This window comes from Rhipicephalus microplus, chromosome 6 (genome assembly GCF_043290135.1).
Source record: "Rhipicephalus microplus isolate Deutch F79 chromosome 6, USDA_Rmic, whole genome shotgun sequence".
In the NCBI taxonomy this organism is placed as follows: domain Eukaryota; kingdom Metazoa; phylum Arthropoda; class Arachnida; order Ixodida; family Ixodidae; genus Rhipicephalus; species Rhipicephalus microplus.
In genome coordinates, this window is record NC_134705.1 from 165,012,336 (window position 1) to 165,040,011 (window position 27,676).

General features: G+C 45.8%; 1 long non-coding RNA gene across 1 annotated transcript; it reads right to left on the reverse strand.

The window, feature by feature from the left end:
- Positions 1-7,984: 7,984 nt before the first annotated feature.
- Positions 7,985-23,115, reverse strand: LOC142765022 (uncharacterized). The gene is made up of 3 exons (XR_012884019.1): positions 23,032-23,115; positions 16,917-17,136; positions 7,985-8,067 (listed from the first exon to the last, which is right to left on the reverse strand). It is a non-coding gene; the product is annotated as an uncharacterized LOC142765022 (long non-coding RNA).
- Between the last annotated feature and the right edge of the window lie 4,561 nt (positions 23,116-27,676).

Here is a 27,676-nt window from a genome sequence, read left to right on the forward strand (position 1 = left end):
TGGATAGGCTATTGTCAAGCTCTTTCTTGTCACCTTTAGCTGCCTGGAGCATCTGCACCGTTAGAATGGTATAGTTCTGCAGCACCTCGAAAGTCCACTCGTACGCCATTGGTACATTTTCGACGAGAGCACTGTTCATGCCGTACCACGTACTCAACATGACTAACAGACAGATGAGCTGGAGGCCGGCGAAGATCATTAAAAGTAGCTCGAATAATACCCACGATAGGAAGCCCATGGTAGCCGCGAAGCGCCTCAGGCCAAACAACGCGAGAGGCAGCAGCAGGAACAGCAGGAATAGAATCAGCCCTACGAGAGCGTAGCATATTGTGCCGATGTTGCTCACCGACGGGCTTGCCGAGTCGATGTAGCTGGCGAGTGTACTCATGCTCCCGTCTTCGGCTAACGCACGGAACAGATCGGCGGTGACTGGGCCGGTGTTAAGGCTCGCCACGAACGAACGGCCCTTGGAGTTGAACCAGGGACTGGAGCCACCGTCCACGTACTCCAGCTCCAGGAGTACCAGAGCGGGTTTTTTCGGTGCGCTTGCTGCGGCTGGCGCTGCCATTTAAGCCTGAAGACCACGGCTTGCGTACTACGGCGTGCGAAGAAACAAGCCTGACGTATTCTTCTTCTCCTTCTTCTTCGTGCTAAATTTGTGGCTGGCGTCGGGCACGTTTCAAATGTAGCTAGAACTCAATGAAAAAAAGGCACATGTAGTCTATGGCAGCGTTGTCGAAGACTAGATCTTTCGTCAAAACATTTGTTCTGGCGACAAATGGCATTCAAGAAGCTTAATACCGGAATAATATTGACCCAATCAGCGGGTTGTTGCCAGCGCAGTCACTATCATGCCTCCTAATGCTAAATTATTTGTATATAAATAATGCTCACAAAGAAGAATAAAATCGGAAGAAAACATTTCCGAAGTGTGTGACAGGAGACTCGTATCTGCGACCCCTCCTACCGCAGTGCGCGCGTTAGACAACTTTCAAGAAGTTAAACCAGCTTGGGCAACTCAAGAAGGCGCCAGTAATTATCCGTCATACTCGTGGTGAGCTATTTGTATACGACAATTACTGCTGGTTTCACGAAGAACCGGGAGGGGTTTTGACGTGTTCGCTATCACCCAAAAGATGGCGCGAAGGAAGCGACAGTCCTACAATTTGTTTTACTTTGCAAACTGCCTTCACGAAAACGTGCCCCTCTACGGCACCCACTCGCGGTGTGAAACGTCGAGAAAACAATGCATCGGACATCACCTTTTATACTGAAACGGAAACTGAATGCAACATGCATCTAGTCGTGTGTATTATATATATATATATATATATATATAGTAATGCCAAAGAATGTACAGGGTAAGTTATTAGAACCAATGGAATGTAAATGAGAAAAAAGAAAAGTGGATGAAAAAATAACCAGCCGTTATTTTTTCATCCGACTGGTTATATTTTCATCCACTTTTCTTTCTTCATATTTACTTTCCATTGGTTCTAATAACTTCCCCTGTACATTCCTTGGCATTACTGTCTGTTAGATCTCATTATTATTGTGTTAAAACACGGAAAAACGAGCCCTTAGATATACACTTCTTTACGTTTTGGCTGTGCGACCGGCCTTCGTCAGAATAACGTATATTCTATATATACGTTAGAACAATGTCTATTAGCTACTGATTCCGATGTATACTGTGGGACCAGAAGCTACGCAAAACAGGCGGCGTACGAGAGACGCAAGTAATGATATCGCTGTAAAGATATGTAATTCATGTTCGTCATGCACTCATGTCGTTTGTTAGTAAATGTATTCTACAAAAGGCCGACCACACGCCCACACGAGAAAGAAAGAGAGAATAATACTAATGAAGAGCTGGAGTATTTGTATGGCTTTGCACCTGACATCCTACTCCAGGTACCAGATGATGACTATTAGTGGTAAACACAGAAAACATATAGTGACACATGCACTACACTCTTCAGAACGTTTCGTCCAAGCTTGTTGCCCGCAAGAATGTTACTTGCGCTTTTGTGACGTATAACGTGCTGAAGCGGTTTTGTCATGGGCCTAGAATATCTGTCAACTTCTAGTTTGAGTGCCACTGTAGTTTTAAGCACAGACTTTTCTAAAATTACCCAGAGAGGACTCCGGTGCTGCGATCGTTCAGCGACCATAGGAATGGTGGGTAGTACACGGATTTGCCTAGTCTTCGTAATAGCGGCTTCGTTTATTGCTGGTTTCGGCTTTGTTTTGAAGGAAAAAGAACGAATACTTTTGAACTTCGTGACCCTATACGAAAAAGTAAGCCTAAAATAGAAAAAATAAGGCAGTGAAGTGCAACCGCTGAACATTTGCTGGTTTTTGTTTCGGGAGAAAGCAGCTGCAAGCCACACGAACACACACGGAGCCAGAAGCAGGCCTGCAGTATGAAGATTAGACAAATACGTATACTGTCCATCCTTCCCATGATCGCTGTAGCGCTGTGTGCTGCAGCTCCCTTAGACATTATCGCCAGAGTTCCCTCTAGTGTATGTTAGAAAACTATATGGTTTTTAGGCCATCCTCAGCGACTGTCTCTCTTATTCGTATTTCGCACGGCCTCTAAATCATGATTTTCATGACCTGCGTGTAGTGATTTTCAGGCCTGTGCTTGCAATTTAGGTTCCTCCGCGGCCGGGTTTTAGAGGCGTGCAGGGATTCCTGCGCACTTATCCAGCAGTTACGTCTTAACACACTGACTGCTTTTTCAGTTGTTTCTTCCCTGTACATCTCAAGACTGGAACTACTTTCTCTCGAGTGTTACGAACATCTCTGATGGCAGGGTTATCCGCGAAACGTTAGTTAACGCTGTATAGTCTGGTGAATCATCCACTCTCTCTTACTTGCTTACTTTCCTTTTGTATTGTTTCAGTAAATTAACTATACTTGTATGTACCACGTGGAAAAACATTGCGCTAGCTGAGTGCACTGCATTTTTTTTGTTCTGTATACTTCATTTATTAAGGCCAAATCTCTAAATGCCCCATCGAACGTGAACATTGATCATCGGCGTCCCGCTTTGGCGTTCCTGGAGTCAACATGACATATGCAAACAATAATCATCATCCCATTATGACTTCACCATATGATGTCATCGTGACGTGACAGATCGATCATATCAGGGGTGTCAATATGACGTCGTTTGCCAAGTCGCTGACGTAATCGCATTACATAATGGCTTATTCAAAGGACGGGGGATCACAGAGGCAGTACAACGCCCGCATAGGGTTCTACGATCTTAGAGGCAGTGCGAAACCACGTTGGCTGCAAAAATTTTTTGATGGGTGGCGGTGCAGGAGCAATACACCGACTGAGAAGAAAGAAATAATGGCTTTAGCCTTCAAGTCATCTTCGGTAAATGAGTTCATGTAAACACTTTCATATTTAGGAGTCTTTGACCTAAGTAGTATTTTAACTAGGTAAGTAAATAAATAAGTAAATAAAAATAAATAAATAAATAAATAAATAAATATTGGTACTTTGCTGTACATGACCGACTTGCTAAGCTAGAACGACGTTCAAAAATTAGAAGAACAAGGACCAGCCAGGGGTTTTTTATTTTTGTTCATGAACAGCAAATGAACCGTCAAAAACCATGTTGTTTCAGCCTGAAAAAAGATTGCAGCAAACAAAGAAATCTTCGCTTTGCCACCCAAATCAATAACGAAAGGACAGCGTGTAAGGAACATTTGCAGAAGGTAACTCGAATGGTTTCAGAGTATAAAGAAGGTAGTGTTAACGTTGACGAGAAGACGCTGACGGCAGCAATGGACCCCTAATACGCACGAGCGTCACGTCGGATGCCGAATTTCCACTGTGGCCACGACCAAAGCTGTATGATAACAGCCGTGCCCAGAGCATTCTGGTCACGGAGGTCTAATCATTACGCCGAAGACAGTTGAAAACAAAATGCAAGGTAAACTCAGCCTATTTATTTGCCCACTTCAACTGGGAGTAGTGATCATCGTCACACCTTGTCTCCGCAAAAGTACTACTGCCACGGTCCACTTCAACTTTACCTTTTTTGGAGTAAACCTAAACAAAACATCGCGCCAATAGGCATTGATTGCAATTGCGGGCAGCGCACAGAATACATGGACTAAATTGGAGCAGAACAAAAAATTCAGGGTGCCTTCTTCTATCGGAAAAAAAAGGGCGGGGGAGGGGGGTCTGGCGCACTGAGTTTCTTTCTTTCTTTCTTTCTTTCTTTCTTTCTTTCTTTCTTTCTTTCTTTCTTTCTTTCTTTCTTTATTTCTTTCTTTCTTTCTTTCTTTGTTTCTTTCTTTCTGTCATTCTTTCTTCCTTTCTTTCATTCTTTCTTTCATCTTTCTTTTTTGCTTCTTTCCCTTCTCTCTTTCCTTTTGTCGCTCTTGCTCTTTCTCTGTATTTCGTTAGTTCTTTCGTTTTTTTTCCTGACGCACGGAGCAACGCTCCCTCTTAAATATTTCTTTCCTCTGTGCCGGTAATTCAACCAAGAATGTTTTTAAAAAAAATTTTTAAACCTCCTTGAATTCAACCGACATCCACGTGCTTACGACCGCAAACCTTCAGTTGCTACAGGTAGCAACGAATATGCCACGCTGTGATCTTTAAGCAATGATCAAGTGCGGCAAAGTAAAATAACAAGTGGCTGCAATGAAAGAACCGGTGGCCATATCACAGTCAGCTGATTGCCAACAAGTAGATGACTGAGAGAGCACGACTCATTTCAAAATCACGCATACGAATGCGCGTGTGACAAGTGCACCTTTTAGATGTGCATTTCATCACGTGAGCCAGCACTTTCTTCTCATTACGGCGTGTACTAATTTTTAGATATAACAGTTTTGTTGCGTCGAATCGCGCTTTTCTTCACTCATCTGTCTGCGCACGGGACGGCTCTATGCTCTCCCATAGTAGAGAATTTTTTTTTTTTTACATCCCGAGCTTTTATGAGATCACTTTTCGGGTCACGCGCAGTCGTTGTCTGCCGCCGCCGCCGGTGTTCTCAGCCACATCACACGAAAATAGGAAAAAACCTTGCATCAATGACACAGTAAGGCTTAAAACCAGGTCCGCTGGGTACCAGCCTATTATCCTACCACAGAGTTACGCTGGTGCTTGTAACTTGTTGTCAAACTTGCCTTAGGCAGGCACGACCTAGCACCATTGGCACAGTGGGGCTCGAACACGGGTGCGCTGGGTGCCAGTCCAGTATTCTACCACTGAACTACACCGGTCCTTGTGACATGTTGTCAAACTTGACTTAGGCAGGCTTGATGTCGAGAAAGCAATCGCGTTAATGCGACCTATAAAGCGTTTTACAACAGCTAAAGAACAACCGGTCGTCGTACAATCCGAATAGCATAACAAAATGGCCGTTCAATGCTCCAAACCATCACAAAAGCTTGTTCTTGTTCCCCTATTAACTGGGGCGCATACCAACTTCAGCCATAATTCCTCATCTTCGTCAGCCAGTTCATGGACCATTCCTAGCGAATGTTTAAATTCCTTGCAAGTGTTTAAAAATTCCTTGCAAGTGTTTAAAGGATACCATGCTTCTCAGAAGAATGACGAAAAGTAGCATAGCGAATGCAGGCTCATTACCCAAAAGTTTAATATTAACGGCCTAGTGGGTACCAAGCCAGTGTGCTTGTAGTAGTTACCCAATGAGTGTTTTGAAAATGCTCTGAAAGGTAGCCCTTTGAGCTTTCGCTGTGACTGTGCTGCGCCTACCACGCCGACCTGGTGGTTTTTTTTTGTCAACACGGTCTCATAAAGAGTGAGGGCCAGGAGATGGCTTTATACTTTCCCATAGCTGAGTACCATAGCAGAGTACACGGTATTATTCCTTTGGTTCGAATGAATTGCTTCTCCGTCGTGAACTCGTTCACGGTGAAATTTTTCTTAACACGGCCTCATTAGGTGGGAGGCCCACGGGATGGCTTGAGTACCCGGTACTGTAAATCGTTAAGCAGTTTTTCTTAACACACTTTGAAAGTATGTCGCTAAGAATTCATGAAGACTTTGTCCTGGTGTGACTGCAGCAGAGCACCAAGTTTGGATTGTTGGTAGAAATTCATTCTTCAAGGGTACAATTGAGCTAAAATTAAGAAGGTTTGAAAAAAATTGCTGGAGTGGAACTTCCTACCCACGAGTTATACCGTGCCAATCATAAGATGGTGGCTGTGGCAGCCATCTTACTAGGGGCATAATGAGCTAGTTGCGCTCAGCGATTGAGAAGCGGCGTTTTCCTCGCACGTCCTACGAGTTTAACGTGGCAACCTTTTCGGGCCAGATAGTGCTCAAATCGGGTCCTTATGTCACTAGTTCTCTTTATTAAGCCTCGAATTCAAGGCAAAATTTATTCGGGAATAAGTCACCAATACTAGCCTCTGCGGACTACTTATTCGTAATAAACTATCGGTTAATATATAATTAACATAGCTTTTAGACTAACATATTAAAGCCACTTGATGTCTAAGTAGGCATTACCAGAAAACAGCATGATTCTGACGTCTTTGGAGGGCAAAGCTGGTTTCACTACTGCTGGCAAAGCATTGCGGGAGCTTCCACTCTATAATTTTTTTTAAACCTCCTTGGATTGCACACATCCCCTTACGTCTCCCCTCTTTTGAAAGCTTTCTGAATTCAACGCTGTTTGACACTGGGCACGTGATCGTCGGCATTGGAAGCTTTATGCACTTTCCTTAGTCTTGCATAGCCTGCGTGATCGGCCTACCTTTAACTAAACGAGGACGTCACGTCCCGACGTCATACTGCGAAATCGCCTAATGTTACGTCATATTGACATCTCAAACTTTGGCAGTTTTAGCCAAAGGGATGACAATGCGACATGGTGCTCTCATCCTGTGAATACCCTTTTTGCCATATTGCGAAATTGCCTAATGTTACGTCATATTGACGTCTGGAATTCTGGCGGTATTAGCCAAAAGGGTTGACGATGCGACATGGTCCAATCATACCATGATGATTTTTTTTTTGCCACCAGTTCTGCTGATGCCGACATTTCAGGACACCACAACTCCCAACGTCCTGTTTCGCATTTTCAAGAGGCATTTAAAATTTTCGCCCAACTTTGAATAAAAGTAATACTAGGTTTCACATCCCATAAACCCCGATAGCATTATAAGAGACGCCGTGGTTGACCGCTCCGAATATTTCAACCATGTGGTGTTCTTGAACGTCCATAGATATCGCACAGTACACTGGCTTCAAGCATTTCGCGTCCATTCAAACGTGACCATCATGACTGCTATCGAACTCGTGACATTCGGGTCAGCAGCTGTGCACCAAAACCGCTACACTACCGAGGCAGACTCACCTAATGCAAAAATCTTGTAAAAATATAATAGATCTGGTTGTAAATTTTCGCTTCTGGTTCATGTTTAGGATTATAATGGGCGCATAAGATATTGGAGCATGGTTTTACTCAAAATAAAGGGCAAATAAATGTCTTGATAGTCGATGAGAATTGTTTGAAATAGTTTATTTTGAAAGAGCTTATAGATTTCTTTTTTTTAACAGCTGGGATTGTTGCGGCACACAATGGAGCGATTCGCAAGCATGCATTTTTTGTTCTAGATAGCTTCTAAGATACGCTTAAGCACAGCGCCGAAATACAATTTTAATCCAAGGAACGGCACGGCACACAAACGTGAAGATGCGCGTAGCAGTACCCCAAAATAAAGGGTTAACCGGGCCTCATTTTTTTTAGTTGAAATCACGTTTTCTCGAAGGGTTCTTAAAATTTCTCTATGCAGAGATATTTAACATGTAAAAATAGCTATAGCATCGTGACAGCACCACCAAGCATGCTTAAGCCGATCCTACGCGGCAATCACAATACCACAGCATTGTCACAAAAGAAAACACAACGAATACGCTTTTATGGGGCTGTGCACACAAATTTATTACTCTGAATCAAGGTTTAGGAGAAGCGTTTCCACGTTCAAGAAATCGTCTAGTAGGAATATTGAAGCTGTTCGTACGTCTATCCGTGACACGCTGGTTTCAAAAGGATGTTATCTGAAAATAAATAAATAATGAGTCATAATGAGCAACTTTTCTCGCAGTTATTTTCATATGCACCTACACTGGCGTTACATTCCTAATTGCTGCCTACAAATACTGACGAGAAAATGTATTTTTTGGAACAGAAAGGCGGCTCTATACACACTGTTTCAAAAGTTCCCTTCAGCACTGTCGGGGCTACAGGCTACAGCCAATAGGAAGGGCAGTTAGCCCCGTTACATGCATACATTCGCGCAATGTCATCTGCTCGACGTCTTCACGACGTCTGCTCGCCGAATCGTCTATGCATGCTCATTGCAGATAAGGCTAGTTCATCAACATAAAAATACAGTGAAACTGTGGTCAAGCAGGCACAACAGGCACACAAGCAGGAACAAGCAGGAACAAGTGGGCACAATGAGAACTTAAACCGTGCATTTCTTGTTCTACCGAAGATCGGTAGAAGTTCGTGTAAGTGGTTCTTAAAAGAGATAGAAGAAGATAAAAGTGAGCCCCGTAATTGTTTACATCATAGTGCGACACCTCAACGGTGACTCACGAGTGATGGCGGTAAGGATGTATTAAAAGGGATAGGGAGGAATAAAGAGATAAGGATGGAGATAGGGCAGGGACAGAGAGACCCACATACAGATATAAGGAAAACACAGGAAAGATGAACACGGTCGCAAGAATCCGAGGACGGGGTACCACTCAGCGAGAGCTCTTGTCGCCGTCAGGAGATGGCGTAGGGTGAGCCAGTCGGCCAGAGCTGCGCTGTCGTCGTAGATCGCAGGAACCCGTCCGGTTGGCACAAAATCCAGTGAGCGAGCCTGTAGACGTTCATGCCGGTGGAATATTTCCCTTTGTGGCTGTTTCTCTCCGACGCTGTTCGTGGCTCTCGTATGAGTGCTTCCTCGTCGACGCATTCCGTCGCATCTTCCGCTGCAACTCTTCTATCCTCTCTTCTTCGTTTCCACTGAAGGAGGATCCGACGAGTGCGAGACGCTGTACGCTGAGTAGCAAGTCCGTTGGAGAATCAGCGTTCTTAGGCCCGTATTCACAAACCAGCCTCGGCCTTACCTCACGTTTTCCTCAACTTCCTGTGTTCTCTACATGCGTTATAAAGGCCCAAATAATGGTAACAGGGTTGAAAGATATGGACAAGACTGGTTCATGTATACTGGTCCAATCTGTTTATCATGTTGAATAACGGTTTAAAACCGATAACGAAAAATGGAGGAAAGTATGAGCTTGGTTTCTGAATACGGGCCTTAGTCTGGTGATGCAGCCCAAACAATGCCTTAGAAAGCTAGTCAACCTTGTCAGTTTTAAGGCATTGGTTTATATGGGACTATGTTTTAACAGGCAAGCGTGTGGTTTTCTTACACCCCATAGCTCTGGTAGTGCTGAGTCACAGTGTTGAAACAGAGTAAAGTAGATATAGTGCGGCCAATGCTTTGTTGAAAATTCAGCGTAACAGTTTCGATGACCCACGAAAGCAATAGTTCTTTTGTTTCATGTTCCTGAGCTTGGCTTATTATACAAGAGGCAGAAATTATAAATGCTAAAATATCATAGTCCGCAACGTGTGACGAAATGAGTGATAACTTTTTTTCCTTTCGTTATACACTTGAGAACACATCTTGGTGCTGCATTTCGGGCATGGCACTGCAGTGCAACTATTTTCGGCTTGCCAAGAGATCCAACACTGCAGCAGCCGACTTATCAAATACATTGGTATTTCATGAGAGCATGCCCAGAATATAAGGATTCTACGCCACACACATGCTAACCGCAAAGGATATATACAACCCTACTCTTTGTATTGATTGCGGTATCGACGGAGTAACAGCAGGGAGCAGCTTTAAGCAAACAGAAAAGCCCTTCAGATATTAGTCGCACACGTGTTATACCCGGTACAGGAAAGGAAACGCCAGAGGTGAGCATGCGCTGAAGATGATTCTAACAGGCACGCGCCACTTCAGCTTATCTACCTCTTACACTCCAGGGACGTGAATGTTGTACAGATGTCTTAACCATGAACTCTAACACAATTGCATTTTACGTTTAAGGCCTTAATTTTTGTACATCCCTATTTGGATTTATGTGTTGTACGGCGTAGCGTAAAACTGCGATTACAACAGGTTTAAAATCATCCTGCAACACTCATTTAGTATGATCAGAAAGCACGAATAATATAGAGCCAAATGTTACATCGCAGCACACTTCCTGAAATTGATACATAATTCTCTAAGCAACCTGCAAATTATTCACCTCTGCACTCGACATATTCTGCCTCAAAACCAAATAGATAAACCATAAACTCCAAGTCTATGGCCATTTTGAGATTGGAGAGTTACAAAAAACGGGGCAGGCAAACATGAGCACAAGGAATAAATCAGGACAGCGCAAATGGCGACTAACTGCAAAGACGCACAGCGGCGGAAAAGAACAAATGGAAACTGAACCGCGCATACGCGAGCAATATGCGAACCTGTCAATCTGGCCCACGTGGGTTTTCACGTTAAGTGGTATGGTTAATACGTTTGATTTCTTTTTGGTGCTAAGTAAACTACGGTTGATTCGCGCTTACGCTATCACCATCATCGATACTCGACGCACGAATGATTAGACGCGCTTCTTCAGCCACGTACTCGTACGAAAAAGCGCATTAATCAAATCTGGCACGCACCTACACCGTGAACAATGTAAAGCCAGAGTAGAAGGTGAGCCCTTAGTTAGCGTTCTCTTGCGTTCTAATCACTCCTGGTTAGAAAACAGCCCGTCTCTCCTACAAGCAGCTGCAGCTAAAGTGACCCTTATACACCACACCGGTCTGGAAATGAGTGAATTTGTTGGGTTTTTAATCAAACATCTGTCAGTGGAGTTTTTGTCTATTAGGCGCTTATTCTTTATCTGCGCAGTGGCAGAATTTATTTAGCTAGTCTTATAGGAACATGGGATATCTGTAACCGGATGTTCACGTTCGAATCTATCTTTACATTGCTGAGTGTGTTCATGCTGCAACTCTATGAGTGCCCAGATTTCTACAGCGACGGGAATGAATAAACGCGTGTCCAATGATCGAACCATGGCATATCAATAACAGTAGTGCATGCATTAGTCAACCGTCGAACAAGTCGCAAAAAAAACTAATGCTTTAAAGGGCACCCCAACCAATGTCACCTAGAAACAATAATCCATGCCTGCTCGCTACTTCGGTAATGGCCTTTGACGTCACTCACTTTTGACTATCGCCTCTTGCTGAGTGGACATACAATTGCATGCTGCCGACATTCGAGAGAGCAGGATTGCTAAGCCTGCGAAGCCTATTGGCGTGTGCTGGTGGTTTTTTTTTTTTTTTTTTTTGCTCACTGCTTGAAGATACCGTGTTTTTCCACGTATGTGAACAGCTGCCTGGTGATGTAGTGTTCTTCGCTCACTGAACATTGGCGCAGTGAATCACCTACAAGCTCTCCCAACGGAGCAGTTCTGCGGGCCCAACTGCCATCACTATTGACAATATACCGAATGTTCGAGTGTTTTCGTTCTCCAAGGACGATCAGAAAGCTAAGTGGGAGCGTGCTGTTCATTGCGATGGAATGGATGTGCATTCGCTGTGTTATTCTAAGGTATGCTTTTGACTTGCTTTAAACGCGTTAACACGTTCCGTTCTTTCTGCAAAGTGATATCGTGTGCTTTTCTTACTTGTTGGCGAATAAGCCTTGATGTTAGACACCTTGAGACGAGTTTCGCTTACGCTAAATGCTGCGATAACGTAACGTTCCGAGACGTCGCTAGGAAGTGCAGATTTAGCGTTTTTGATGAGCGTGTTTGCCGAGACGTGTTCTGCTTGGCTGCAAAACGATGACGAAATGAAGTAGACACATCTTCGCGCTCCACTTAATTGGCTTCTTAGGTTGAGCGAGATGAATTTTTACGTTCGCTGCTCGCCCCACGAAGAAGCCAAAATGAAGCAATAAACGCGCATGGCAATTTGTTCTCAGAAGAGGAGTTTTTGTGTGTGAAGAGGGTGACTGTGTGCGCAGAGCACCGCGGGCTTGTTGTAACATCTCCGATTACTTTCTGGAATAGAGGGAAGAAGTACTGGTGCGCCACGTCGTGTACTTGCTGTTAACTACGGAACATTTATTTCCTTAGTTTCCACCATTTCTTCATGGATGTTACAATTACGCGACAGTCTCACCGAAACCATAGCCCAAGTCATTTGCTTCAAATATGAGCTGCTGCTTAATTTTGATGCCTGTGGACACCTGAAAGTTTTTCTGTTTTGTACCTTAGTAAATAAGTGTCATGTGCTGCAGGAAGCCTATGATATATCGCGTTCGTAAATGGTGTATTAACCCTTTTTCTAACCAAGGGCGTTCAATGGCTTTAATTTTATTTTTAAGAGAGATGATAAATGGCTTACTGATAAATCACGCACAAAAATGTAATGCGCAATACATTTCATAAACCACCGCCCCTATCCACGCAAAAAGCAATCTTCAGCTATTCCATGTGTAACACTCGCTGCGAGCATTTTATTGTTTCACGGAAGACGGTGCCGGCAGTGACTTGACATCCTGGCTTCACAGCCTATCGTGCATGCTCGCTCGATCAAGCAGCGCCTCCTCTAGTATATCAATGTCAGCAAGATGCGCCCGATACAGTCATTTGCCACCCTCTCCTCTAGCCCTTTCCTGCGATTACCCGTCGCGTATTCTTCGTGAGCGGTTTGCGTTCATGCGGGAGAGAGCCAATCATGTAGTGCCTCAAGACGGGAATCACAAGAAATTTTCATTTTGTTTAGTTGTGTACGATTCCGTGGGGTGGTGTCTCGCATTCGTCGTGTTCATAGTGTTGGTCGTCACGTTGGCTGTGTAAAAGATATGGTGCTTTGAGACTTTTAGTTGGGCGTACGCAACGAGCCTAAGTACGCGGCACGACACGTTGTGTACGCTGCATGCGAAGCACTCAACGACACCTTTAGTTCACCGTATTGACCGTACCGATATACGTTTGGTTCAACTAGACAAATGTTCTTAGAAATAAAACAGTTTCTTGGTGCTTTTTAGCACCCTCGTGCGGCAGCAGCGCAACATCGTCTCTCAAAGTAAAATATACTCTGTTTGGGCCGGCTTTTTTTCTCTCTGTGTTCCATGCTATCGCTGCCGTTTTGCTATCTGGTTCCTATCTCAATCGAGATATCGCGAGAGCGTCACGCCGCGTACGCTTCGCCTCGTCACGGTTACGCACGCCGCGTCTTTTTTCGGGCGTACGCGCGTATCTCTGGAACCGATGCGTTACGTACTGCACATGCGCCGTTCTCTCCCGTGGCAGTGCTGTGTACGTGAGCTCGTTAATGCCTAGTTCACATTGAAACATCCGCTTTCTACAGCGACCGAAATTCCCCTGCTGCCGAAACACAGCGTCGTTCGCACTGGACGCGCCCCGCGCCGCCGAATATGCCATCTACTATACGGGGCGAACGCGCGATGGATGCGCTGTCACCCGGTTGTTGTCGCGGATCGCAAATGCTACTACGCTATCCGGTGGTGTATACTTCGACGATTCTCGTACGCAAGAAAAGACAGTACTGCTTACTTTGCTGACAAGTGGCTGTCTTGTAATGCACGAAGAGCAGAAAAACCACCGACGCCAGCGGCGTGGGTGGGTTCGTTTTGCCTTGCTAGACCGCATCAAGCTCGGTCACGCCAACAGCAAGCTCGGTCACCTCTTTCACGAAATACGGAGGCGAAGTAGGCACAGAGTAGGTTAAACTCCCGTTAGTTTCAACATTCAGTTACGCGCACTGCAGCATAACAAGTGAGTAGGGCTTGGCCGCCATTTTTCGAAATTCCTTGACTAGCGCTCCTATTGGTCCGTGGTGACCGATTCGGCGGCAGACGCCGCGAAAATTGGTCCGAGAGCGATCGGCGCGGAGAGGGCCCTTTCGGCGGATCTTGCCGCCGCCGAACCGGATTCGGAGCACTTTCGGCGGCCGGAATGCTCAGTGTGAACGTGGCCTAAGTGCGCCCAGCTAAAAGTGTCTAATGTGTCGCCGTTCGTGGCGTTATGCGGGACACCAATGGGAAAGCGTCACTGCAACGCTACTGCGTGCGTTGAATTTGAGAGCGCTATGATGCAGCGGTGGCATTGCTTGAAGCCACAAAGGAGGAGACCGAAGGAACAAATCTGACATACGTATGGTATCGGAGTGGGAAACACGCCTGTCGCATCTTCGGCGGAAAGCGCTTGGACGCACGTGCGACGCGAGCGGAGCTACCTATCATGTAGCGCCGCATTACGACCACTCCCTGAATTAACGCGAACCGAAGACTCCCGTTGAAAAGCGCACTTTTCGACTGGCATTGCAAAAAATAAAGGCAGCGATGGGTGAAAGTGGCAATCAGCAGGCCTGAAAATATATTTTATGTGGCATTGTCCCATAAACCGCGTTCAAAGGTGAAGGAGTGGGTTCCTCCTCGTATTTGCTACGCTTCCTACAGGCCATATCTCCTCCTTGCCACACATTTCTTAAAAGCACATGCACTATGTCAGAACTGAGCATTGAGCATATTGAGATTTCGTGCTTGTCGGATAGACGTTGCTGTCTGAGCTTCCGCTGCCCGAATGAACACACACATACACGCAAAGACACACACGGAAACAAAGCGAATTAAGTTGATCGTGCATGAGAGGCAAAGAAAAACTGGCGGGCGGCTGCATGGTAAAGCAGTGTAGGGGACAATTCGCACCTGATGTATCGCGTATATGGACCAATCGAGAGTACGTACAGTAACGAAGTCACGGGGACCACTCTTCTTGCGTCACGAAGTGTGCCAGTAAGTCGAAAATCGCCAGGCGAGATTAACGCCCTCGTTTTTGTTTTCGTATTTTGAGAGGCTGGTGAGAGCTCCTTAACAGTTACCTTTCCGCAAACGTCCGCGCGTGGTGTATTGATAGAAAGAACATAGCGAATGCACAGCATGGGATCATGATTTACTAACTTGCCCAGCGTACTTCATCACTGCATCAATGTGTCCAGCAGTTGCCTGAGCATGCGAAGATGAGTTTCCATTCCTTCTTTCTTTTCCGCCGTCGTGCGTTTTTTTCAGTTATTCGACAGTGCTTGGGGCGCCTTGACGTTTGCCTCATGACCATATTTAAACAACGTGTCTGAATGATATTTAGCAACTAGCTGAGCCCTCTGTCATTTTGGTTTGAACAGTGTAAGCTGTATAGTTACCATGGCCTCGTCGGGATGCCGCCACATGCCCAGGCGCACGCTGGCGACCACATTGAATGTAAGCTGCGCGTTTGACGATGAAAAGCTAAACACTCAAAGTTATGATGCGCGCTGACAAGGGCGTGCGACCACTCGCACCATTGTCACGCCGATCCTACACATCTTTCAGTGAACTCGCTGGCGTGACAAAGAGATAGAAAGCGCTTAAGGCGTGCGGCGAATTCCTGTATCTCCACTAGCAGTTGATGATGATGATAAAAAACATTTATTATAAAAGACAGAGGTACGGGGCCAAAGCATGACCCCGCTACATGGTCGGCGTCCTAAGTCCGGGACACCGCATGACGAGGCCCTTACTCGCGCCCGTCTCACCAGAGCCCGTGGAGACTCTAGTGATGAGCAGTTGAGGAGGGCAGTCTCCCATGCCTCTCGGGAAGGGGTAGGGGAAGGGGGTAGTCAAAACATGTGGGCACAAAATGAACCCTGGAAAGGGAGGCAAGGGAGGTCAAGGAAGTTCTGGTTTGTCGTGAGAAATCGTTGTTTCCTAGTAGTTAACGGACTGTTTGCGACAGTCTATTCATGAAGATATGTGCTCTTTCAGTGATGTCATTTAACGGTTACTTGGAAGGTTGTTGCAGGAAACGTTGAAGGATATCACAGTTTGGCATAATTTTCCACAACACTGCCCCGATTACAAAACTACAGCAAAGCATACAGATGTGAACAGAGGTAGTAACGTTTCACGTATACGAAAGTACTAACGTACACCAACCCTGGCAGTACAAGTCAGGGGTCTCGAACTGTGCACAGAAAGCGGGCCTCAGGCAATAGGCGCAGACGGTTGAAGCGAGGGGGTGGGGGGAGGCGGGAGGGGGCGGGCATGAAAGAGATGTCAGCGGCCGTTCTCAAGCGAAATGACACGAAGCGTATCAGATAAAGTGTAATTTCTGAAGGGTGGGTGGAGTAAGGATTTGAGAAACTTCGATACACATGTGCCGAATGGCCGAAATCTGTACGCCAGTTCTAAAATATTGTTTCTTAATCTACGCTTTTGGTTCAACGCGGGAACGCTATATGAGTTGCCTCGTGAAAAGAATGCTTACGTCATGACCATGTAGCTCATGCACGTGTTCATGAAAAAAAACTAAAAAAAAATATTTGAGAAGAAAGCAATCACGTGCGGGTGGCAGGCTGCTAAAGAAAAGTTTGCAGGTTGTACGCGCACCGCGGTGCGTGGGCTGTCTGTTTGAGACCCCCTGATCTTAGTAGGAGAATATTTACAACCTCTAAAAGATAAGAATGGTTGCTACAGATAGCAAACGCTTCCATGATGTTGTAAACGCAGCAGTCACTACCATTTTTATGGGTGTAGGCTTAGAAGATGTACTTTATTTCTTAGGAAGTAAAAACAGTGCAAAGATAGCTACAATGACTGAAGAAGAGTCGGGAGGGCGCTGAACTCGCATCTAAGATTTACTGGAAAGAACACGCACGTATGTCAAGCAACCGACTTAGAATAGTTAATCATCGTCCACATTTTTTCTGTTTGGGCAGCTGAAAACGTGTGTATTTTGACTTCCAAAGATGTGTAAAATGCGACAGCACTACTTACGTGCACAACGTGTTTCATGGCGAAGTTGCTCGTGAATCTAGGTACATTAAGGTCTCCCGCGTCGAGTAAGTCCGTCGTTTGTACAGATAACACCTTGCCATAGTCAGTAAGAATGATAAATCTCGTCAGCGTCCTCTGTATATTCATCGTGACTAATGTTGGCGATTTATTTGGTTTCCCGAGGTTATCTACTGCTTTTTTAGGGCTTTTAAAGCTGATGCTGGAAAGAGTACACACAACACTGTTGAAATAATGTATAACGCTCGACTTCAGATCATTTGGTTTTGGATACGGAATTAAAATGGCACAGCAGAATGGCAAAGAGGAACCACACATTTTACTGAGTGCTCTAGCTGACGGGTTTCGCGACATACGTATTTCTTTTCTAAATTACGTTGACATTTGGTTCCTGACGCTAAGCTTAACAATGTTGCACAACCTAACATGAAGACGTATCTGTCACATAATTTGAAGCGTTAAGAATGGAGCTCTACAAACTAACTCCACAAAGTTTCAAATTGGCCTAGCTGGCACGGCATAGCGGGATGTGAATCAGTGCAACTACATTCGAAGTTACAAAATAAGAAGGGCAATAAGCAATACCTTTAACGCGTTACCGCCGGTGGCTTAACTCAGTTATGCCTGGTTGTGCGTAGCGAGAGGCACGACTCATCTAACTGTTTAGCTTGATTCTCTCTACCGTTACGTCTCTCAAGGCGCGCTACTCATTCTTCCTCTCTATTCTCGGCTGCCCGCCTCTTGATTTCGTTCTGACGACGAAGCCCGGCTTCTTTCAGTATCTCCGACTCACTATATCCATATCTGCCGGCAAGTTCCACCATGCCGCCCCTTCTGCATATACGATGTAATGACAGCTCCTCCTCTGTTGCAGCGCGGTTTGACTGGTGGCCCCACTGACGTCATTCCGAATGGCGCAGAAAGCCGCTCGGTCAGCGGTGGTGGTTGCTAGGCAAAGACAGAGCTCGTGTTGCGGCCACTGGGCCCAGGTGAATCACCGAGAATACGGTGACTGTAGCTCTCGCTACAAAGGCTCGTTTCGCAGATATACCGGTACTCGCGTGGGTGAAGAATCAGTTTAATCGTCAGTGATAAGTCGAGTTACAGGGAAGTAAATAAAAAAAAACTTATCTTGCATTTTAGTGCGATGCGAACCAAGGTATCCTGAATGATATGCAAACGTTCTACAGCAGAGCCACAAAAGTGCTCCAAACTGCTTAGAAAAAAAATTTATTCGAAAGCCATGCCACGAAGCAGTCTCCTTAACGGGAGTTGTATTTTACGGTCGTAGCGTGGAATCGCGAAGCCTAAAAATTCGTAAAGTGAGCAACGAGGGGGTTCTTTTTCGATTTTGCCAAGATATTTCACAGCGTACTGCATAAGCGCCTACTACTAAAGCTTATCCAGCTCTACATGGACCCTATGAATGTCTCATAGATTACAGAATTCCTCATTAACTGCTACAAGTAGGCCTCAATAATAGCCCATCTATGGTCGCTCAAGCGTCTGTACTAAAACCCCTCCCTGTTCCGAATTCACAATATTGACCTATCATTACATCTTACTTCTTATATTCATTTACTTCCGTCGACTGGGTAATACTTCGTAAAATACTAATATTTCTAAGCGAACTGAACTCGAACAGCATCTTAACCCAGTGTAAGAGTGGTAATGTCGCCGATGGACAAAGCCTAACCAGGCTAAAAGCATACTTGTTTCATTTCAACGCCAGCATAATCCTTTGTCATTTTAATGCTCATACTTTAGACCCATTGTTCAAGAAGTTGAAGTGCCCCGCCACGGTGGTCTAGTGGCTAAGGTACTCGGCTGCTGACCCGCAGGTCGCGAGATGGAATCCCGGCTGCGTCGGCTGCATTTCCGATGGAGGCGGAAATGTTGCAGGCCCGTGTGCTCAGATTTGGGTGCACGTTAAAGAACCCCAGATGGTCAAAATTTCCGGAGCACTCCACTACAGCGTCCCTCATATTGATAAGGTGACTTTGGGACGTTAAACCCCACAAATCAATCAAATCAATCAGTGGTCTAGTGACTAAGGTGCTCACCTGCAGACCTGCAGGTCGCGGAATCGAATCCCGGCTGCAGCGGCTGATTTTTCGATGGAGGTGACAATGCTGTAGGCCCATATGCTCAGATTTTTGTGCACGTTGAAAAACCCCAGGTGGTCGACATTTTCGGAGCCCTCCACTACAGCGTCTCTCATAATCATATGGTGGTTTCGGCACGTTACACCTTGCATATCAATCATAATTCATGATACTTGTCTGACATAAGCGTATCATGCTTCAAACGTGCCCCGCCGCGGTGGTCTAGTGGCTAAGGTACTCGGCTGCTGATCCGCAGGGCGCGGGTTCGCATCCCGGCTGCGGCGGCTACATTTCCGATGGAGGCGGAAATGTTGTAGGCCCGTGTACTCAGATTTGGGTGCACGTTAAAGAACCCCAGGTGGTCTAAATTTCCGGAGCCCTCCACTCTCTCATAATCCGGAGCCCTCTCTCATAATCATATAGTGGTTTTGGGACGTTAAACCCCACATATCAATCAATGCTTCAAACGTTAAACTCATCTTGATCATCTTTTTGTTGTTCACTCCATCGCCAGCCTCTGTTTCGTTTCACAATTTTTTAACACATATTCCTTAACCTCGCCACTTGCACAATCCTATCGAGAAGCACGGACAGCTAGGCGAGTTGGTAATTCATCTCACACCTGGCGCTGGGTCCAGGTTTCTTCCTTTTGCATTTCATTTTTTTCCCCACACTCAGTTAAGAAGAATCCTATTGAACTGTATATCTGACCACATAACCCACCCAAGCGCACGCTCACGAACTGACACTACTGCTTTTGCCACCTCATTTTTTATTGGCACAGCAATGGAGTGTAATGGCCACCCCCGTGACATTGGAGCAATCACGCGTTCATCGAAGTTTGCAGACAACGTCACTGCTCATTGATCGTCTTGGATGTCGTACTTTGTAACATTAATTTGTAAACCTACTCTCACGCAATACCTGCTAAAGTGGTTTTTAAGGTATCGAACTTGACTCAAATTTAAAGATGCCGCCCATTCAAAAGCACTCAGGCCTAATTAGTTGCCGATAAGAGCAACAGCATCAACAAAGTGCGCGCTCCGTAGGCGCTCCTGACGCCTTAAGAACGCGTAGTAGACTGTTAGCTGATTCACAGAAGGCAGACATATGAATAGCAGGCCTGTCATGATGTAGATACGACTTTACAAAAATAGACTTTGGTAGCTATTGTGGTAATGTTCTGCTGTCGCATATTTTTGTGCCGACTAACTAAAAGCGATCTTATTTTTACTCGATTGCCAGCTACGACTTGGCTTAGTGCTGTTGTATATGACATACACTGCTGTTTGTACCATACGAGGGCGAGCACGTTAATAAAAATTTCGTTACAGCGCGGTCATCAATGTACGAAACTGCAAGCAGCCTTGTTAATTATAGCGCAGAGATTGAAAACGAGGCCTTCTTAAGAAAGCAACCTTGCGCGAGAAAAAAAAATGCCGCCATATCCACGAAGTGAATGATGATGAGTGGGCGAAGCTCCGGAGGTAAACCTGGTAAACCATGAATCCTCCGTACATTTTGCCCACTCTATTTTATTGCAACGCTCCCCCTAGCGTACGTCGCCGCACTATATCGAACAATGACACGCGCCATATGTGGCATCATTCCTATTTTATAACACCTCGCATCTTTCATAATCAACTACACGTACCGCCGTCTAGTTTATAACATCTTGCATCTTTTGGACGGACGGACGGACGAACAGAAGGACGGATGGATGGACGGACGGATGGATGGGTGGATGGATGGACGGACGGACGGACGGACGGATGGAGGGACGGACGGACGGATGGATATAGCTGTACCCTTTAGATCGGGCGGTGGCTAGCGTAATACTTAGAACTGAACGAGAGGTGGCTACATACAGGGGACGCACAGCCCACGCCTTAAGCAGCTTCGCTCCTAAAATTTAGAAGCCCCGGCCCATACAAGCAATGGATTCAAACGAAGCTTACCGTGTGCGTGCATAAAGTATTACTTTTGTTTGTTTCGTTAATTATTCACCAAGAAAATATTTATTTCATTTATTTATTCATCCTTTCTTTTATAATTACATACCCATTATTTGATTAATTGTAATTGTGTCGTATTGTGGAATGCTCTCTCCAAGCTCAGTCTATTCTGAATGCCGGGAATTACGTGAAACTCCATCCATACGCTTGTCAGCCCAACGCTACAGTTGGGCAACAACAGTGATCGTGACTGTGTATGCAAACTACCTTGTAGCAACCTTAGGTGACAAGTCATTTGGATAAATGATCCGCTTGCGATATCAGAAGCGGCTGATTGTTGACAACTTCATCATATAAACAGCATCAGTGTTTGAAAACGGTGCATACTAATACACATTTCTCCAGCGCACATTTTGGGGCTGCATATCTTTAGGTTTGCCAGCCCCGAGTGTAAGCGTTTCGGACGCTGTTGCACAATAGTTGGGATCAAGTAGTGATAGGTTTTTCTGCCCACACCTCTATAAACTGCCCCTAAATGGCCTGGGATGTCACGGGACGGCTTTAAGCTCTACCACAGTCGAGTACCCTGTACTCTAAATTATTACCCTGTTTTTTCTAACGTGCGCGCGCGTCCACGCTGCATTGGAGTGTATTGGGCCATTCATGATGCGCTCGCCGTCGTTTCGTTGCTCCACATATACTAAATTTAGTGTCACGTGACGTGAATTGATGACGAAGGTAAATGACACATCCTAACACGATAATCATGACACGAAAGTCATGTACGGCATCATTTACCTCAACTTCGTAACGTTGTGTTGATTTTCAAGTGACAGATCCACCCTTCTCCTTTGTGCTTCACATATCATCGATTCCCACTGTACGTAGGATTTGCCAATTTTTTTTATAAACACGTCAAAATCGTTAACAACTTTTTCCAAACGCACGCCTCAGTGTTGTTGCATGTTTGACACGACGGGCGTAAGCTCGTTTCATACGGGACGGCTTTCGGCTCTCCCATAGTAGAGTATCTAGTACTCTTAATCGTCAACCACTTTCTCTAATTCAAAGTGCTCTCTCATCGTTGAGTACAAAGTACGCGAAGTCATTGGGCACTTTTTCTAAACACACTGCTCCCTCTGTTGTCAACCTAGAAACTTTGTTTGCGTGATAATTGTTCGAGCTTTAAGTATCGAAACTACCGTAGGATTATGAGGGAGGCCGTACTAGAACACTCCGGAACTTTCAACCATCTGGACTCGACTTTCTTTTTCTCTATCTAAATGCGGCAGTCATGGCCGATATTCGATCTCGCGACCTCTGAATTAGCAGTCGAGAACCGTCACAACAGTGGCGGGGCACTTTAAAGGTGTCTGTTTATGCCCTCTTCAGTTATAATAGAGAAATTATAGACTATCTCCCCGAAGGAAACCTTGATGGAATGCGAAACAGCAGTGGTGCGCACGGCGTTGATCCAGTAGAAACGTGCGTTCACGTGAAGGGTGGAAGAACGATTTGAAGTGGAAACCGGTGTAGCATTTACTTGAGCAAGCGTTTCTGTGACACACAAAGGCAGACAGGCGGGTCAGGCTTCGTGTAAGTTTTATCGCGGATAAACAAGCCAAAAGATTGTTTCCACTCGACGTGTGGTCGAACGTTGCGGGTGATAAGGAGGGTACACCGCGAGGGAAGTGCATTTCGAGCAGGTGGAGGAGCAGGCAGCTGCGGCGAGTGTGCTGCGGGTGAGGAAGAAATGCACAGCGCTACCTGCGAAAGAAGCTTGTGAGGGGAGCGTCACGTCAACGCGGAACCGCGGCGTGACCTACTTGGCACCGCTCCTACACCGGCGGCGAGGGTAATGCGTTGCGGCGCATTTCTACGGACACACGTACGTATGGAATTATAAACGCCAGTAAAATAGTTGCTCAAACAAGATAATTCGAAAGAAATAGTTGCTCAAACAAGAAATAGTTGCTCAAACAAGAGATCTCAAACAAGATAATTCGGGTCACTTCAAGCATGCAGCGTCTAGCTCACTTGTCGTTTCCCGTGTATTTGCCGATGCATACGAAGTGCGAACCAGGGTTCAGCTTGATCCAACCAGGCAGCCAATCCTCGAATGAGGTCTGAAAGAATACCAAAACATGGATAGCTGGAGGCGTATCTGTAACCAGCACTTTTAAACTACCAGAACCGCATAGTCGTTCAGCGAACGGGGAGCGCGAAAACGGACCAAAAACACAGAAGAGCCACACAGCACAAACGCTCACTAATTGTTATAGAGAGCTCATGCCGTGTGGCTCTTCTCTTTCTTTTATGTGTTCACAAGCTCCAAGTTTGCTTAACCAATACGAACTACCAACTAACGCACCTTTCTATCCTGTTACCGGAACTGCACCCAACTAATTTTGTGTCTAAAGCGGTAATTCTGTTATCTCATTCAACATTTACCCGAGTTCTGAAACCAGAGAACAGGTTGAGTCAAACAGATTGTTTCGTTATTTGGTTAGTATAATGCGACACCGTGCCTTACTCATTCGCCTAAGACGACTGAAAGGTAGAGACCATCTTTTTTGCTCATTTCTCTTCCGAGAATGTAAATTTCTTCTTAGCCAACCATAAATGGAGACCGTAAGCTGCATGCTTTGTAATCATCTTCTGGCCGAGGTTCTAACGTGTGGTGGCTGGTTCGAGTCCGTAGTGGGACGAAGCTTCATAAAAATTTTTCCAGAACTTTTTCTTTAGGTATAACATGTACTACATCAATGTATATACAGAAATGGCAAGATCATCCACCCACCGAGAGCGTCCACATAATTGCTATAGCGAAGTTTCACCAGAGCTCTTACTGTCTTTCTCGAGATGACTCGAAGGTTAAAGTCACGTTGTATTTTTGCTGGGTTGATTCATTGATCCTCCCCTGCCTCTAGAATTTTTGTGCACCTATGTAAGTGTACGTCCTTTTCCTCACACAGTCTCGTTTTCTTTAATGAAGAGTTCGTAAACCTACGTGATGGTGACGTCGTGATGATGTCCCAAATATTGGCAATCTTTGACGTTACGATAGCGTTATATGGTGGCGTCATCACATGATGACAGATTTTGCCTCCGGCATGTTGACGCAGCGGACGCGCGATGCCACAAACGCCGCCAAAGGTTCATTTTCGCGCTTGATAAGACGCTAAGCCTTTCACCTTGATGGGGCCCGGCAATACTTTTGTAACTTCAAATAGAAAAGTTTGACTATCAATCCGGGCTGCGGCGGCTGCCTTTTCCATGGAGGCGAAAACGCTGAGGCCCATGTGCTCAGATTTGGGTGCACGCTAGAGAACCACAGGTAGTCGAAATTTCCAAAACCCTTCACTACGGCGTCTCTCATAATCATGTTGTGGTTTTCGGACGTTAAACCCCGCCCCGTCGCGGTGGTCTAGTGGCTAAAGCACTCGGCTGCTGACCCGCAGGTCGCGGGTTTAAATCCCGGCTGCGTCGGCTGCATTTCCGATGGAGGCGGAAATGTCGAGGCCCGTGTGCTCAGATTTGGGTGCACGTTAAAGAACCCAAGGTGGTCAAAATTTCCAGAGCCCTCCACTACGGCGTCTCTCATAATCATACGGTGGTTTTGGAATGTTAAATCCCACAAATCAATCAATCAACGTTAAACCCCACATATAAATCATATCAAAGTTTGACTATCAGCGCATAAGCCTTTGGCATGCGCTGATAGTCCCACATTTGACATTCGACAAAATTATTAGAACCCGTCCATTGAGAGGGAGTATCAGGAATTGTTCGCATGCAAACAACGCTTTTTATCTCTTTTCATAGCAGTTAGTGCGCTCCGAGCAATGCAAAAAAAATCAATGAAACGGAATCAAGACGATGTGTACTTTCTTCAGCGTGCGTCATGACTTCAAGCATCCTTTTTTTTCGAAAAAGTGGTAAATTTCTGTGTGTTCGCTAGTGCACGTGTGAGAGCGTGGCGACGCCTTGTGGTGTCTCTAGTAATTGATTGATTTATTTGTAAGGTTTAACGTCCCAAAACCACTATATGATTATGAGAGACGCCGTAGTGGAGGGCTCCGGAAATTTTGACCACCTGGGGTTCTTTAACGTGCAGCCAAATCTGAGCACACGGGCCTCGACACTTCCACCTCCATCGGAAATGCAGCCGCCGCAGCCGGGATTTGAACCCACGACCTGCGGGTCAGCAGCCGAGTACCTTAGCCACTAGACCACCGCGGCGGGGCATGTGTGTCTCTAGTAAGTACACACATCACCATGCTCAAATCAGCCAATGACCATGTACTTTGGGTATATAGCGCAGTAACTTCGCTACATGACGTCATTCATAGAGAAAAGAATGAGCTATTTTCTCGCTGATTTCAACAAATCACTGTAAATTTCAGGACGCGTGCAGCACTATAATGTAAGGCTAGCGCGATCTTCAACTGCTCATCGGCAACGTTTTCTAACCGTGCTTCTAAAGTGTTCCAGTGCATTTTTAATAACATCATGGCATTGACACTGTGCAATCATTAGCACCGCTATTTGCCGTTGTCTCCTCGGTGACGTGCTACATTTTCTGCATCTATACCAGTCACTCATTGGATTGGATAAACTTTTATTTGGTCCTCCAAAACACAGATAACTGTGTTGCGGGCAGCTAACACGTGGGGACTGAGATGCCAAGCTTCTCAGCCGCCTCGCGGGCTTGGTGGACAGCTCAGAGCTGATCTGCCAATGATGAGCTGCGGATTGCCGACTCCCATCTGGCAGAGGTGATGTTCGATATATGAGCGAATTCGGTGCACTGCCAGAGCATGTGTTCTCATGAAGCTATTTCCCCACAATGTGAACAAAGATTACTTGGGTATAGGTCAGGTTACATGATGTGTAACATTTTCAAAGTAGGGTACATCCGCGTTTGCAAAAGCCTTAATGTAAGTGCTTGGGGCCGCGTTAGATTTATGTGAGGTGGAAGGAAAATACTTCTAGACAGGCAGAAATGTTTAGTGAGCTCGTTATATGTTGTAAGAATTTGCCGGTTATCCCCTTCACCAGTAGAACGCATCCCCGGAAGGCGCGGTTGGAGAGTTCTCGCGCCGCCTCGTGTGCTGCTTCATTGAAATTGGGAGGGGAATCGTTGATTTGCTCGAGGTGAGCTGGGAATCAACTCAGAAGATGATGCGTTATGTTCTTGCTTGCAGTATTCTCAGCATTTGTTCAGACACCATCCCCTTGGCGAACGCCCGTAGTGCTGCCGTGGAATCACTGTAGACGACTTCAATGTTATCCATCTTGAGTGCTAAGGCGATAGACACCTGTTCCGCAATGATTGGGTCTTTCGTCCTGACCGTCGCTGAGTTGACGACATGGCCATCCCCATCGACCACCACTGCCACAAACGCTTTCCCATTGGCGTAGGAAGCCGCGTCAACAAATACGACCCCTTGTTCCTCGTTTGAGACTTGACGAAGTATAGTCCTGGTCCTCGCTACTCTTCTTACGACTTTGTGTTCTCGATGCATGTTTCTTGTCATAGGAGACACCGTGATATTCTCCCTGATATTTTCGGGGATATCATTGTAATTGTGCCTGATTGTCATTGGGTGTTGGCCCAGCTCCTGCAGGATCATTCTCCCCGACCTTCTTGTAGTTAACCTTGCAAACTGTGCTCTCTCTTGGGCTTCTGCTGTTTCTTCGAGCGTGTTGTGAATGCCAAGCTCAAGCAGACGCTCGGTGCTGGTATATATGAGTAGGCCCTGGACCTTCTTGATAACTTTCCTGAGGAGCACATTCAGTGTCTCGGACTCTGCTCTTGACCAGTTGTGCATTGCTGCCTCGTACGTGAAGTGGCTTAGAACAAACGCGTGCATCAACCTGATGAGGTTGCCTTCCTTGATCCCGTTTTTTTTTGTTGGCCACTCTGCGTATGAGGTGCACCGCACGGTCTGTTTTCCAAGTTAACTTGGCTATAGATTTGCTGTTGGCGCCGGTAGACTCTATCAGCATGCCCAGAACTTTGATGGAGTCGACCCTCTGAATGGAATCCCCTTGATTTGTACGGAGTTGAATGTCTATCTGGTTTAACGGCTCCCATCCTGTGAGGTTCGGTCCCCGGCGTGCAGTCCAATACAGTAAAAGTTCTGACTTACTCGAGGAGCACTTGAGCCCAGAAGGATCAAGGTACTCTTCTACGGTGTCAATCGCCTCTTGCGGGGCGCTCTCACTCTGCCCCTCGCATGAACCTGTGCACCAGATGGTAATGTCATCTGCGTAGATGCTGTGCTTCAACCCTTCAATGCTCGATAACTTATTTGACAGTCCACTCATGGCAATGTTGAACAGCATTGGTGAAATCACTGCCCCTTGCGGCGTGCCCTTGCTTCTAGTTCGATTGCTGTGGTCTCGATAGCTGCAATCTTCATCGCGGCTTTCTGATCTCTAAGAAAGGACCATACGTAGTCATAGAAGGCTTTCCCCAGACCAAGCTTGGAAATTGCTTCGAGTATGAATGAGTGGTGAATGTTGTCAAACGCTTTTTCTAGATCTAGGCACAGAATGGCTCTCACGTCTCTCGTTTTGTTGTCGATTACCTGGTGTTAGATAAGCCTAAATGCATCTTGAGTGGATAGCCCTGCCCTGAATCCAACCATATTGTGTGTATATATGTCGTTATCTT